The 14,975-nt window shown below is 37.6% G+C and overlaps 1 non-coding gene across 1 annotated transcript; it reads left to right on the top strand.

Annotated features, from left to right (window-relative positions):
* Window positions 1-223: 223 nt before the first annotated feature.
* On the top strand, window positions 224-330 carry LOC145071648 (small nucleolar RNA R71). Its single transcript, XR_013690654.1, has one exon. It is a non-coding gene; the product is annotated as a small nucleolar RNA R71 (small nucleolar RNA).
* The last annotated feature ends 14,645 nt before the right edge of the window (window positions 331-14,975 follow it).

The raw sequence follows: 14,975 nt of genomic DNA, 5'->3' as shown, positions 1-14,975 counted from the left end.
CCATATTTTCTAATTTTGCCAAAACCGCAACTATGTTCTCGTTTCCTCCATCTCCTTTACCTCTAGTAACATCTTCTCTTGGGTTATGATATTATGAATTCTTTAATCAATTCCTTAATCGTGGTCAGTTCCTTCTTTTTCATTGGTCGTTGAGAGTCAAGAAGTTACCTTGTTGTAAAATTCACCCCATCATAGAAAATAGACACTTCTTGTTGGAAATTTTAAATCATGTTGACGACAACTCCTAAGCAAGCCCTTGTATCTTTCACATGCTTCATACAACGATTCTCCGACTTCTTGTTGAAAATTAATAATCTTCTTCTTTAGCTTTGAGATCTTTGAAGGTGGAATGTAACAACCCGAAGTTGTTCATCGCCAAAAACCCATTCTACCCGTATAACTCGTCGGAGATCGAAATGTCCCGATATCGTTTTTGGGCTTAGTTAACTAAAATTATATGTTTATTATCATTCAATAAGGGTCCAAATCATTTAGGAACTCATGAATTTAGCCCAAAACATTTATTTCATAAGTTTTAGAAATATCCTCGTCGGGTGACGGAAACTCAATCGGGTGCGACCTAAAGCTTCGTTTAAGGCCGGTATCGGGTAGAATTCCACCGTGTCCAAGTTTTAGGAACTATATAAACGTGTTTAACCTATCATTTGAAGCTTTTTCCTTCTCTCTCTACTCTCTCTCTAACCTCTCTCCTAAATCCAAAGATTAAGGGTCCAAAACTCAATTTTAAGGCCTCAAATCCTTAAGGTACCTTCCTAGCCTTAATCTATAGCATATTTGGCTTCCAAATTCGACATTTAATCATGAAATGGGACAACATATGTGAGTTTACGGCCCAGGAGGCTGCCTAGGCCGTAAACACCAATTTGAAGGGTTTTAAGCCCTTAAACTCCTTCCTAAACTCATTTGGACTTTAGATATGGCTAAGGGACTTCAAGATATGGACTTAGAACATTTAAAACTTCGATTTTGAGTCATTTGAAGGAGTTTACGGCCAAGGCATAAGCTTGGGCCGTAAACTCATGTAAATGGGGTTTTTCATGCCCTTAAACCCTTCCAAATCACTAGTATGGCTTAGTTATGAATTATAGAACCTTGGTTTTAGCATTTGGACACTTGAAACATGATTTTTGGGGGACTTATGTGAGTTTACGGCCAAGGCATGTGCTTGGGCCGTAAACTCCTCAAAACTTAGCATAAATTCAATTCTAAGGTGTTAGAAAGCCATCCAACACCACCAAAAGCCTTGGAATAAATCATAGGACCAACCAAAAATAGTTTGAGGGCCTTAAACACATTAATTGAGGGATTTATATGAGTTTACGGCCAAGACTTGTTCATAGGCCGTAAACTCCTTGATTTTTGGTGTTAGAATGCAAACTAAACACCCCTAAGGCCCTTAGATGAATTTTAGAAGTCCTTCCATGCAAGTTTTAGACCTTGAAACACCTTGTAGCACCCTATAGAAGAGTTTACGGCCATGAGAGGGGTCTCATGGGCCGTAAAATCCATAAAACCCTCATATGTCCCTTGCAAACTCAAGTTAGGCCTTGGAATAATTCTATTAATCACATGTGATTTGTTTTGGAACCATTTAACACCATTTTCATGAGAAAATAGGAGTTTACGGCCAGGAAGCCATGCTAGGCCGTAAACTCCCATAAGAAGGTCTATTTGATGCTTTGAAATCATTCCAAGTCCTTAAACCAAGTCTAGAAATTATTCCCTAAGTGTATGAAGTCATTTAGCACCTTTAACCACACCCACCATGAGTTTACGGCCGTAAACTCATGGGGAATGGGTGTTTTAGACCAAAACTCTTATATTAGTTTACTCATGGGGAGTAAACTCAAGTCCCAAGTCCCTAGTGTCATTTCACGTCCTTAAACGCCACCCGGGTCCCTCCAAACACTTGTATCGGAGTGTTTTCGCGACTTGAAGCAAGTGTCCCTATCATATGAATAAACTAAGTCCTAATTAGATACAAATGTGTATCTTTATATTATAATTAGGAACCTCGTGTATTTACAAGCCCCGGATCAACTCTTAGCATCCAAATCGTCACATTTCTCGTCCGGTGAGTTCATACCCCTACGCCTTTTTCCGTGTTTTTCAATGTTTTCAGGGGGGGAATACAAGCAAAACTATAACTGTTTTCGAATTATAACATTAATATGTTTCAAATATTATCTGGCAAACTTATAAACTCTTTTACTCATTATGTATTATGTTGAGCATAAGGAATGATTTATCAATTTCAACTAAATGGATTTTAGTTAAGAAAATAACCAAACTAATCAAATTATTATGGGAATAATTTGGGGTTCTATAATTCTCTTTATATCATGTACTGATATCTATATAAAGTTATTTGATAAACTATGTCTGATTCAGTTTATCTCCGTATCATTTGAATGTATTGCCAGATAGTTTCCTGTATGTAACTATTTTCACTGTATCATGTCTTGAAATCTTTGTATGTTTGGTATCGTATGAGAATCCTGTGAATAGTTTAATACTAGCTTGTGAGATAGTCACTACCCTTTATGGATGATCAAGTAAATCCTCTCTGGAAGTGTAACCAGAGTCTCCTGGAGGGAGAGCGAGGAATTTGTGAATAGATCTATTCGGGACTGACAATCCCACACCTTAACTGCTAGCTACAGTTAGGCAGGCACGCCTGGGGTGACAAATTCTGTATATCATTCGACGTCTGACTAACGTCAAGGAGGAATCGTTGTCATATCAGCATGGTTACCCGACTCACCATACGTATTAATATAAACTTATTCACAGCTAGAATTTGTTTAGAATCTAAATCTCGTTCGGGATGATAATCCCATGGTCTTGTATCTATATCTCGTTCGGGATGGTAATCCCATGGTTTTATGTCTATATATCATTCGGGATGATAATCCCATGATCTTGTGTCTATATCTCGTTCGGGATGGTAATCCCATGGTTTTGAAACTAAATCCTATACGGGATGATAATCCCATGATTTTATCAATCATATATCTAGTTTCGGGATAGTGATCCCATGGTTTATCAAGTTATCTTATATCTATTTTCGGGATAGTGATCCCATGGTCTTTATCGAATTATCTTATAACTGGTTCGGGATGTTAGTCCCAAGGTTTTCAAAATACTTTCTATCTACAACTCGTCTAAATTATAGTTTTGTATATTAAACTATACAATGTGTTATTCAATCAATCTTGCGTTTAGGAAAATATGGGATTTTCCTGGGGTTAACTTATAACTTGTAACAGAACTGTAACGAAAGATAACTTAACTACTTTACATAAGAAAATATGGGATTTTCTTGGATATCAAATCTTTTCAGAAAACTAAAGGAAACCGATACATTTTCACAAAACAAAACCGCTTATGAACTCACCAGCTTTATGCTGATTTTCAAACTGCATGTATTCTCAGGTTCAAGTTAGACAGGTACCCGGCGATATCTTTTGGTGAAGACGGAGTGCTCTGAAGACTCGTCTCTTTTGTTCATATGATATATGTATAACTTTTGTACAATTTACTTTTGAACCAAATGTAAACTTTCATATATATGTAATGTAATGGTTGTTTACTGTGATTACTATGTACATTGGATTTGATACTCAACGTGGAGTCAACCCCGGGAACGTTTCCGCCTTTGGTTTTCGGGGTGTGACATGGAATGAATTGATTAATAAAAGTGTCACGAATATTAGCCCAAGTAGTAATGGATCCGGGTGCTAGCGATTTCAACCAAGTTTTATCTTAATTGTAAATGTCACTGGAAGCATCTTAAGTAACACTGACTCTCATTAAAATAGGAATTTTGAGAAAAAGAATGTCAAAAATGGAGTTTGTACGAGAGAGTTATGATTTTAGCAAAATCATTTAATTTTATAAAAATATGGACAAAAATATAAATTCAAAACTAGCCGACGGAGTCTAAACGAAAGTTGTAGATCTCGTCGATAACTACGTGTGGATATAAAGAATGTCAACAACAGAGTTCGTATGAACGAGTTATAATTTTTAATAGCACATTTATGTATTAAAATAAAGTATAAATCATGTATATATATATATGCATATGTATATATCATTAGAAATGTATTGACGATGTGGTCCTTATAAGACTAATGTTGAGTACTTTCGACATTAGTTTGGTACAAATGTCATTAAATCTATTTAAAATAGTATTATAAAGGGGTGTTTAGTCATTTAAGTAAATATAGAGGGTGCTTTTTGAAAATCCAATTACTATAAATAAGAGCCTCTAGGCTCTCATATTTCTTGTACCATTCTCTTGATTCAAAATTCTTTCTCTTCTTATCCCCCGAGCATTTCGGTCCCTTGTGATTCAACTTCTCTTTCTATAGTTTTTAGTATAGTAAAGCGAGCGTTGAAGCGCCGAAAGAATATTTCTTAGAAAGATTCAGCGACGAAGTTCTGCCCCTGTAGAGCCCGACTCCTAGCTAAGTAAGTTACGCTTCCCTACTTTAAATATAGCTTATAATATCGTGATTATGAACCTATAAATAAAATTTATCAGCGATTCAAAGTCGTTATACTGGTTGATCTACTTACGGGGATGATGTCTAGGCTGTGATTTAGTGAGGTGTTTAAAGTGGAATTTCCAAACAGTATACTTCGTATACCAAACAGACCAGATGTGCACAAAAGTACCCACTAATTTTAATATTTATAACCTAACAAACTTAGACTAACTGTGCACTTATAGGCAGTGTACCTAGTCAGATTACAGTATAACTTAGGTAAGTCGGGTGTCAATCACAGGGAACGGTGGTGAATTAATTTAAAATATTTGATTATAGGTTACAGGTCACACGAAAAGAATAAAGAAGTAATTTAGTAGATCTCAAACGAAAAATTAATTAACAACTCTCGATGAACTAACAGGAAACCAAATCTCTTCAGGTACTTTGGTTTAGATAAATTACACCTTAAAAACATAGACAATTGCATACATAAATTCATTTATTCATGTTCACTGATTCCTAAAATGATTAGATTCGCGTTCACTATAACTAATCCTTTAGCACACAAGTCAATTCAAACAGTGATCAGTTGGTTAAACTAACATGCTTCCTAGTGTTCAGTTCGTATCGAGCAAGACTTGTAAATATAGTTAATCAAATTGATCATTCAATTAACCTCTTGTTGATGGTCATCAAACAAGGCTCACACATTAACTTACTTATTTCCAAGTTAATCCTAGTTTCACATTCGTTATTCCTAGACTTATAATCTCGATGGTCATCAAAATCATAAGAGACAAACAATCAATCAGATGTTCATACAACTCAATTCACTTAACAATTAACAACAAATAATTATCATTAATACGTAAGGATCTTTTAACAAGCTTGGCAAGATAAATTAAACACAAACAAACGATTCAATATAGCAATTAGTCTAATAATCAAAGTTTCATTCAATCATAAACGCAAAGTAAAAGGTTTTTATACCTAAATCAGAAACTAAATACATAATAGTAACACAATGGAATGCTAAACATGGTCACATTAACAACCCATTTGATTACCGACATGTATCCGCTCTCCAACCCTTCCGATCTCCGCTCCCGTTAGCTTAACGGCCTTCCGGCCGCCTTCTAGACCCTCAAAACGGCTTAACAGAAGTTTAATATCGACTAAATTAAGTTGGAAGTCGAATCCCTCCTTCTGGTTAGCTGATAATCGACTTTTATAACCCTTGTAACCGACTTACGTACGCTGGGCGTAAGTCGGATTACGCTGGGCGTAATGAAGATTTATACGCGATTGGAGTTATCGGATGCCAACCATTACGCGGGGCGTAATCTTATATTACGCTGGGCGTAATTTGAATTTGGTCATTACGCAGGGCGTACATGCAACTTACGCGGGGCGTAATCGGCTCTCCAGCATTTTCCTTCCTTTTAGCGTCTAAGCCCGATTTCCGCTTCAGTCTTTTATTTTGTGCTTTATCGACAACGAATAGCTGCAAATCATAATTCAAAGCATTATGAGTACTTTTTAGTTCTAAAAGAGAATAATAAAGGCCAAAATATTAAGATATAATGCATAAAAATATATATAAAAGTACACATATCAAAATACCCCACACTTATCCTTTGCTTGCCCTCAAGCAAATTTACTTTTATTTTACCAATATCGCACTAAACAATCCATTTAAACCCAGCCATTATGTCAAGACCGCAACGCATGCATTTGTGTCTAAAATTTTCCTAAAGTACCCCCCCATACTTTAAATACTCACAATCTTCATAAATACTTGCCCACTTTTTCCGAACATTGCTCAATTTATGCAACCCTCCGAATCCATCCGCGGAAAACCTCCTAACCTGAAGGTATTTTTAGTTGAGCAACCTAAGCATACATAATCTAGAATTACAATTTATGATACCACTATGGAGCTCTTTTGGAATTCTTCACTTCTTTTGATAATTTGATCTTTGATTTCTTTGAATTCACCACCTTATTTGATTTGATTTCTGGTATCTTCAACTTTTTGAATTTCTTGGAATTTTGATCTTTTGATCTTCACTTTAATTGCTCCAAAATTCTTCAAACTTTTTTTCGTAATTCTCTCTCTTCTCCGATTGGGATTCGGTTTAATTTTTGATTTCTTGGAATATTACAGTATAGTTTGGGTAAGTCGGGTGTCGATTACAGGGAATGGTGTTACTAATTAATTTACTTACTATTAAATTAACCTAATTATTAACAAGTTTAAAAGGGGTTTTATCTGATTTTACAAGATCAGATGAACTTAAATCAAATTCAATAAGTGAAAACACACTCTTGTTTAGTTTGAATCCACTTCTTCCTTATGGCTAGCTAATGATTACGGATTATTAAGTTCTAACTTTACCAATAATTAACTAATTCATGTCAAACCATGTATGTTCACACATAATTAAACACATAACTAATTATGAATGTAAATATGCTATGTAGGATTTGTTATATAAACGCAATTATAGTCACATTACACATTCTCTAGCACAGCTAAGCTTATTTACTCTAATTACTAACTAAGATTGGTCAATCCTAGCTCTAACAATTCAATGTTCACTAAATCATTAGCTAAACAAGTTCATGCAGTTAATGGTCACTAAGCTACACAGAACATGCAATCAAGCAATTAGAGAAACAAACATAAGCATGCTAGGTAATACAAATCAAACACAAGCTATTTTTACCAACTAAACTTAATCCATAAAAATTGAGCTATTCATAAGTTGGAAGCTTCATCTAGGTAAACAAGAGTAGCTAGATTCAGCTGCTCATCATAGCAACTAATAAACCAACACAAATTAAAGTAATAAAAAACATGTTCTTAATTAACTAAAATATAGACCTTTACTCTTTTTGGTGTTGTAAACCTTCTTCCGGAACCTTTCTTTCGCTCCAAATTGTCTTCTGGAACTCCTTCCTTCAGCCAAAAGGTTCCCTTTCTCGTAATGATCAGGAGTACTTAAATAGACTCCAAAATCCCGCACCACGTCGTGGCTATCCAAGCCACGTCATGGGCTCCAAGTTATCCGTACCGGGCAAGGATTCCTCCGAATCGCGATCTTTATCTTCTAGAATTCACTGGCCACGTCGTGGTTGACTTTGCCACGTCGTGATTTCAGTATCTTTCGTGGATTTATTCATCTCTTGTCTTCCAAGTCTCCCATGTTCTACATATTGTCACTTTTAGTCCCTCTCTTCGAAAATCCTTTTAATTGACTAAAAATAACAATTTAAAGTCATAAGTACCATTATTCTAAACATATTATCAACTTATTAATAAAAATGTACTTAAATATTGCCTAAAAATAGGTATAAATATGGCAATATCAAAATACCCCACACTTAGGCTTTGCTTGCCCTCAAGCAAATTTAAACTTAACTCTTAATTACTAACACCACATAGAACAATCCGACTCCAGCTCAGCCATTATGCCAAGACCTCAACGCATGCATTTGTGTCTAAAATTTTCCTAAAATACCCCCCATACTTTAAATACTCACAATCTTCATAAACACTCGCCCACTTTTTCCGAACAATGCTCATTTTATGCAACCCTCCGAATCCATCCGCAGAAAACCTCCTTATCCTCAAGGTATTTTTAGTTGAGCAACCTAAGCATACATAATCTAGAATTACAATCTATGATACCACTATGGAGCTCTTTTGGAATTCTTCACTTCTTTGACATTTGATCTTTCATTTCTTTGAATTCACCACCTTATTTGATTTGATTTATGGTATCTTCAACTTTTTGAATTTCTTGGCATTTTGATCTTTTGATCTTCACTTTATTTGCTCCAAAATTCTTCAAACTTTTCTCGTAATTCTCTCTCTCTCTCCTTTTTTTTACATGTACCTCACTTTTTCACTCAAAACTACATGCTTAAGCAGAGGCGCTCAACCTCAACCTTTATCGGTTAATGATAATAATTTTCCTGGATACATTTCAGGTTTAGGCTGCTAAACATATTGCATCCCTCAAACCAAGCGGGGTTATGTTTTTGTTCCATGATTTCACTAAAATAAGGGAAGCCACAAATGCATTATAACGTGTATTGGCTCAACTAAACATTTGAACTTTCATCGGATCATCCCACATAACACTAGCAATTATAATTCAAATTATTATTACTATATTCAATTATTAAAAATTTCAATTTCCAAATTTTCAATTTTTACTATCAAATTCAATGATTATCTAGCAATTTACTTTTTCTAACCCTACCCCACACTTATTTCATACAATGCCCTCATTGTATGCATAAAAATAAATCAAAATTAAAGAAAAGGGAGAAAAAGGAACAGACTCCCCTGGGATAGTGGCGTGAGCATCTCCAAAAGTGTGGAAAACGTGCATCCTGAATATGGACCTCCAAAAATAGAAACTCGGTGTAGAACTGGGTGAATATGTAAATAAACCACGAACATGACTCGAAACTTCAATTCTTCAAAGTAGGTGCTAGTAAGTAGAAATGTGGGAAAGCATACACGTCGTGGCAGAGAGCACCACGTCGTGATATTAGATGAAAACGCGAACAACAGGCTGCTTTATTACTTCAAATTCCATGTGCGCCACGACGTGGCGTAAGGAGCCCACGTCGTGGAAACTAAACATCAACAAAAATGCCTTATTTCTTCATGCACCCTAGCAGCTTGACTAATGTCTAAATGGTTTAAGACGCTTCTATGTAAATATACTTCCTAACTGTAACCTCTCTCCTACTAACGTACCCCACATTTATCTTGAATTGTGGGTTCCAACTCACGACTCTAAGCTTTCTTGACTTGACTAGACAAACACGACTCTAGAGTTAACCTTATATGCTCCTTAGAATTCCAATGCTAATCTGAAAAATGGAACAACCCAAAAGAAATAAAAGAGTAACATCATAGTTCAAGAAAGTTTTACATTACAAACCAAATTCAAACATAAAAAAAACTACTTAAAACAAAACAAAATAAAAAGAAAAGGAAATCAATCATCATCTCCTTGGTCCTGCCCCGTCATTCTGCGGACGCCAAAGCTCCTCCCATGTTGGAAAATAAGGATATGGTGGTGGCATAGAAGGTGGTCGGGTCATACCCAAATGCGAATAAATACCCTCAGTAAGTTGGGTATGATAAATGGCATGCCCCCGGAGATTATCCAAATAAGTTCCCACCCGACTCTGAAAAGGGTCAGTGGGCACTCCCTGTACATACTGTGAAGTAGCACGCTCTCTCTCGATCTCACCTCTAGCTCGCACATTCCGACGCCGCGGTCTGGCTGGGGGTTGCTGCCCTGGCTGCGCCTCCTCTTGCTCCTCATCTATCGGCGGTATAGCAAAACGACCCCCGACATTCACCACTGCCCGCATAACTCCCAAGACTTGAATGGTCAAATCAGTGTCTGGGAATCGAGTAAGATTCCTCACAAAGTCATGGGTCAAAATATGATACGACCTAGCAAGGCGAGTAACCAAATGCCCCCCGTAATCGGACTCCCGGGCCTAGAATTAGCCGCTTTCTTCCCCATGAACCTCGCCAACATATACGGTAAATCACAGCAAACCCCCGGGGTAATAAGAGTCCATAGATAAAACAAATTCTGAATAGGGACTTTATCACCATGATGCTTGTGATTTATAGAAAAAGTGATCAGGCGATGTAAAAATCGAAAAACAGGATTCCGAATTTGTGACTCACTCGAGTCACTAGTATTATACTCATGGCTAGAAATACCCCACCAGAACTGAACATCCATAATACCAGGATTAAAATCCCGAACACATCCAAGTAGGAATGGTATGAAAAACGGAGATTGAGTCTCCACTTCGGTATAAAGCCCCATCCGCCAAGCGAATTCCCGAAGACTACACTCCCTATAAACACCACCCAAACGAAACACAAGTGCCCGGTTGTAAGTAAAATCAATGGTGCGTTCCTCGAAGCATACGGTAGAGAAAAACTCCACCGATAACTCCCGGTATACGGGTTCTTGAATTGCAAACAAATTCCTCCACCCGTGACAAGTGAAAGAAAATTGATCCCCTTCGTATGTTTTCGTCCAGTAGCGTTCCAACTCAGCAACCATTCCCACACCACCGAGCCATCCCCAATCGATAATTGGGGCTATCGCAAATTCCCTATTGTACAACCATCCCAACCGATTTTCATATGTAGTCAACAATGGTCGGGGAATGTTTTGAGGAAACTGATATAAAGGGTGTACACTCGCCACATCAATCGGGTTTTCCTCCTGTGGAATAGCTCTTCGTGGTCCCATTTCTGCATACAAAATCAAACCCAAGCAGCAAACACCCAAAACATTAAAACAATAAAACTGTTTGCCAGAAGTCACGATGTGGCTAGGCTCGCCACGTCGTGGACCGCAGTTGAACCCTGTGTATGGATCGGTCAGTTTGTATGCAATTTCTACCAAAAATAATGCTTGGGGTTTGTTCCTATGGACATTTAAGGGACATGCAACCTAGAATCAACAACTAGTTTCAACCAATTTCGTGAATCACATAAACCCCAACCATGAAAATTTAAAATTGTAAGATATAACTACAAATTAATGAGTAGAACACATACCAAGTAGAGTTAATTGACAAGAACTTTCAAGGAATTTGGAAGCAAATTAAGAATTTAGGATTGGGGACCTTGTTCCCGTTCGTGCGGCAGTAGCAAATGGGGAATGGGAATGTTGGTCAAAGGGTTTTAAGAAATGGTCCCCCCGTGACTTTTTAAAGGCCACGTCGTGGTTGGTTATGCCACGTCGTGGACTTTGAAACTGTCATCTGTTCCCATGATTACACTTTTACCACGACGTGGCTGTATCAGCCCACGACGTGGCATATGCCTGATCGCAAAATTTTTTAAAATCATACATTTTAACTATCTACTTTGCATTTAATTTATTAATTAAAGTTCCCCACAACTAATTCTTTACTAAGTATCAGTTATTAGATGATGAGTTGATATCTTTCCTAATTAAAAACTAAAAAAAATTAAAAGAAAAGAAAATGCAAACCAAGCTCGGGTTGCCTCCCGAGAAGCGCTTCTTTTTCTTGGAGTCTTGAGCTGGACTCCGTGCCTTCTACGTTGAATCTTCTGAAGAGTCCACCACTAAGATCTTTTGTTCCTTGAATCGCCTCTTGTAAGCTTGAACTCGCCTTTTATATGCCTTCTTTGAATTTTCTTTTTTAGCTTTGCCCTCTTCTTCAAGCTTGCGTTTTGTGCCCTTAGTTTGTTCCTTACACTCTATAACATCCTCCTCCTCTTTCACCACCGGCTTTGTCACTCTTGAAGTGACCTCCTCTTCATCACTTGTCATTTCCTCATCCTCTTTGCTCACCCAAGAAGGCGGACTCTTGTAAGCTATGACTTCAATCAAATATGGAACAGATGCCCTCGGTTTTGTTCTTTTGACTTGATGAACTGCCTTAATCTCTTCTTCCATAAGCTTTTCCAGTTCTTCTAGTTCATTGTCTTTGTTAATTATGAACACCTCTTCTTGAACATGATCCTCTTGGAAGTCATCTTGTATTCCAAAAACTTCTTGTTCATCTCCAACCCTCAAAGTGAGCTTAGATTCACAACAAGAGCTCCAGCAGTGTTAAAAAATGGACGACCAAGGATTATTGGAACATCGGGATCTTCCTTCATATCCAAAACTACAAAGTCTATTGGAAAAACAAATTTTCCAATTTTCACCAAAATATCCTCCACGATGCCCCGGGGTTGTGTTACTGAACGATTCGCCATGTGAATCTTCATTTTTGTAGCCTTCATCTTCTGAATTTCTAATTTTTGATAAAATGAAAAAGGCATCAAATTAATGCTAGCCCCAGAATCGGCTAAAGCATTAACCTTCATTTTATTACCAAACTCACACGGAAGAGTGAGGTGTCCAGGATCCCCCATCTTTTCTGGTGTCTCTCCCAACACGGCTTTTGAGGTTTGTTCACTTAGAACCACCTTAGACTGCTTCTTTAATTGCCTGCGAGTGTTTATCAAATCTTGCAGTAATTTCTGATTCTCGGGAGTTTTGGATAAGGACTCGACAAAGGGAGTATTAATCGGGATCCCCTTCATATGCTTTACAAACTCTATATGCTCCTTCTCCAGTAGACTAAGTGCAACTCGGGGTGGAAATGGCAACGGTGGCTGATAAAATGGAACGGGTTCAAAGATTTTTTGATCAGACATACGCCACGTCGTGGCCAGAGGAGTGCCACGTCGTGGCGAAGCTGTTTCAGCAAACCTTTCACTTTCGAACTTTGGCTTCTTTGGTTTTGGATCGGGCTGCTATGGTTCTTCTTCCAATGCCTCCAGGAACTCAGAGATTGCATCTTCTTCAGTATCGATGGCCATTACATGAGATTGGGTCTTTACTTCGGGATTCTTCGGGGACAATTTTTCATGAACCAGAGTGGCTAGTTGACCAAATTGTACTTCAAGGTTATGGATGGAGGCTTGTTGATTCTTTATTAAAGTTTGTTGTTCCATAATAGCATAATCAGTGGCATCGTGTCTCTTTTCCGAAGCTTCCATAAACTTCATTAAAATGGTCTCTAGATCGGGTTTCTTCTCGGCTGGTGGCTGCTCCTTTTGATAAAAGCCTCGACCTGTCTGCCTATACTTCTCTTCTTTTTGCTTCTTATACTCTTCATTTGGCAGCCACTCCTTCTTCGGTTTCCTCTAGTCCTCATCAAACTTATCCCCACTAGAGTAGTACACTTGAGCTTTTCTGTTCCCAAACTCATCTACATTGCAGTCATTGGTCAAGTGTGGACCACTACATCTCTCGCAACCCACTCTTATGGCATGTATTGACTGGTCCATTTGTGTTATCCTTCGATCCAAATTATCCAACATGGCCATTACAGCTGCTATTTCTTCAGTTTGGGCCCCTCCACCGCCTTTGATTCCATCTTGCCTAGGGTTGTGGTATTCGCGAGAGTGCTTCGCGAATTCTTCAATTAGCTCCTTGACCTCCCTTGGATTTTTCTTTGTCAAAGGTCCTTGAGAATCAAGGAGTTGTCTTGTCATAACGTTGACCCCATCATAGAAGATTGACATCTCTTGTTGCACATTTAGATCATGCTTCGTATAATGACTCCCCCGGTTGTTGCTCAAAGTTGGTTATTGCCTTCTTGAGTTTGGCTATCTTGGATGGCGGGCAAAACTGGTCCAGGAATTGCTCACGCATTCGAGCCCAAGTGGTAATTGTACCCGGTGGAAGTGCATTTAACCACTCCTTAGCAGCTCCTTTGAAAGTGATGGGAAGCATCCTAAGCAAGACTGTGTTTCTGTTGACATTTGGGACATTGAAGTAATCCGCAATATCGTTGACTTCATCTAGATGCTTAAAAGCATCCTCATGATCTTTCCCGAAAAATGGGATGTCCTTCAGTGCAATCAATATGTACCCCTTCAACTCGAATGTGGCAGTGGCAGGTATTGCGGGTTGGACTAAACCGGGACCCACATATTCTCGGATCCGCTTCTTGTAAGCTCCCATGGACATCTAGATTATGTATGCTTAGGTTGATGTGTGTGATCAAATATTTTAAATTACTTTTTGCATGGGTGTCGAGAATGCAAGTTTTTAATACTGTAATCCCCGGCAACGGCGCCAAAAACTTGATGTGCACAAAAGTACCCACTAATTTTAATATTTATAACCTAACAAACTTAGACTAACTATGCACTTATAGGCAGTGTACCTAGTCAGATTACAATATAGCTTAGGTAAGTCGGGTGTCGATCACAGGGAACGGTGGTGAATTAATTTAAAATATTTGATTATAGGTTACAGGTCACACGAAAAGAATAAAGAAGTAATTTAGTAGATCTCAAACGAACAATTAATTAACAACTCTCGATGAACTAACAGGAAAACAAACCTCTTCAGGTACTTTGGTTTAGATAAATTACACCTTAAAAACATAGACAATTGCATGCATAAATTCATTTATTCATGTTCACCGATTCCTAAAATGATTAGATTCGCGTTCACTATAACTAATCCTTTAGCACACAAGTCAATTCAAACAGTGATCAGTTGGTTAAACTAACATGCTTCCTAGTGTTCAGTTCGTATCGAGCAAGACTTGTAAATATAGTTAATCAAATTGATCATTCAATTAACCTCTTGTTGATGGTCATCAAACAAGGCTCACACATTAACTTACTTATTTCCAAGTTAATCCTAGTTTCACATTCGTTATTCCTAGACTTATAATCTCGATGGTCATCAAAATCATAAGAGACAAGCAATCAAGCAGATGTTCATACAACTCAATTCACTTAACAATTAACAACAAATAATTATCATTAATACGTAAGGATCTTTTAACAAGCTTAGCAAGATAAATTAAACACAAACAAACGATTCAATATAGCAATTAGTCTAATAATCAAAG

Source organism: Lactuca serriola, chromosome 8 (assembly GCF_051521515.1).
Source record: "Lactuca serriola cultivar US96UC23 chromosome 8, Lser_US96UC23_V15, whole genome shotgun sequence".
Lineage (NCBI taxonomy): Eukaryota > Viridiplantae > Streptophyta > Magnoliopsida > Asterales > Asteraceae > Lactuca > Lactuca serriola.
The sequence above is the reverse complement of the archived record's forward strand: the minus strand, read 5'-3'. Positions and strand labels throughout refer to the sequence as shown.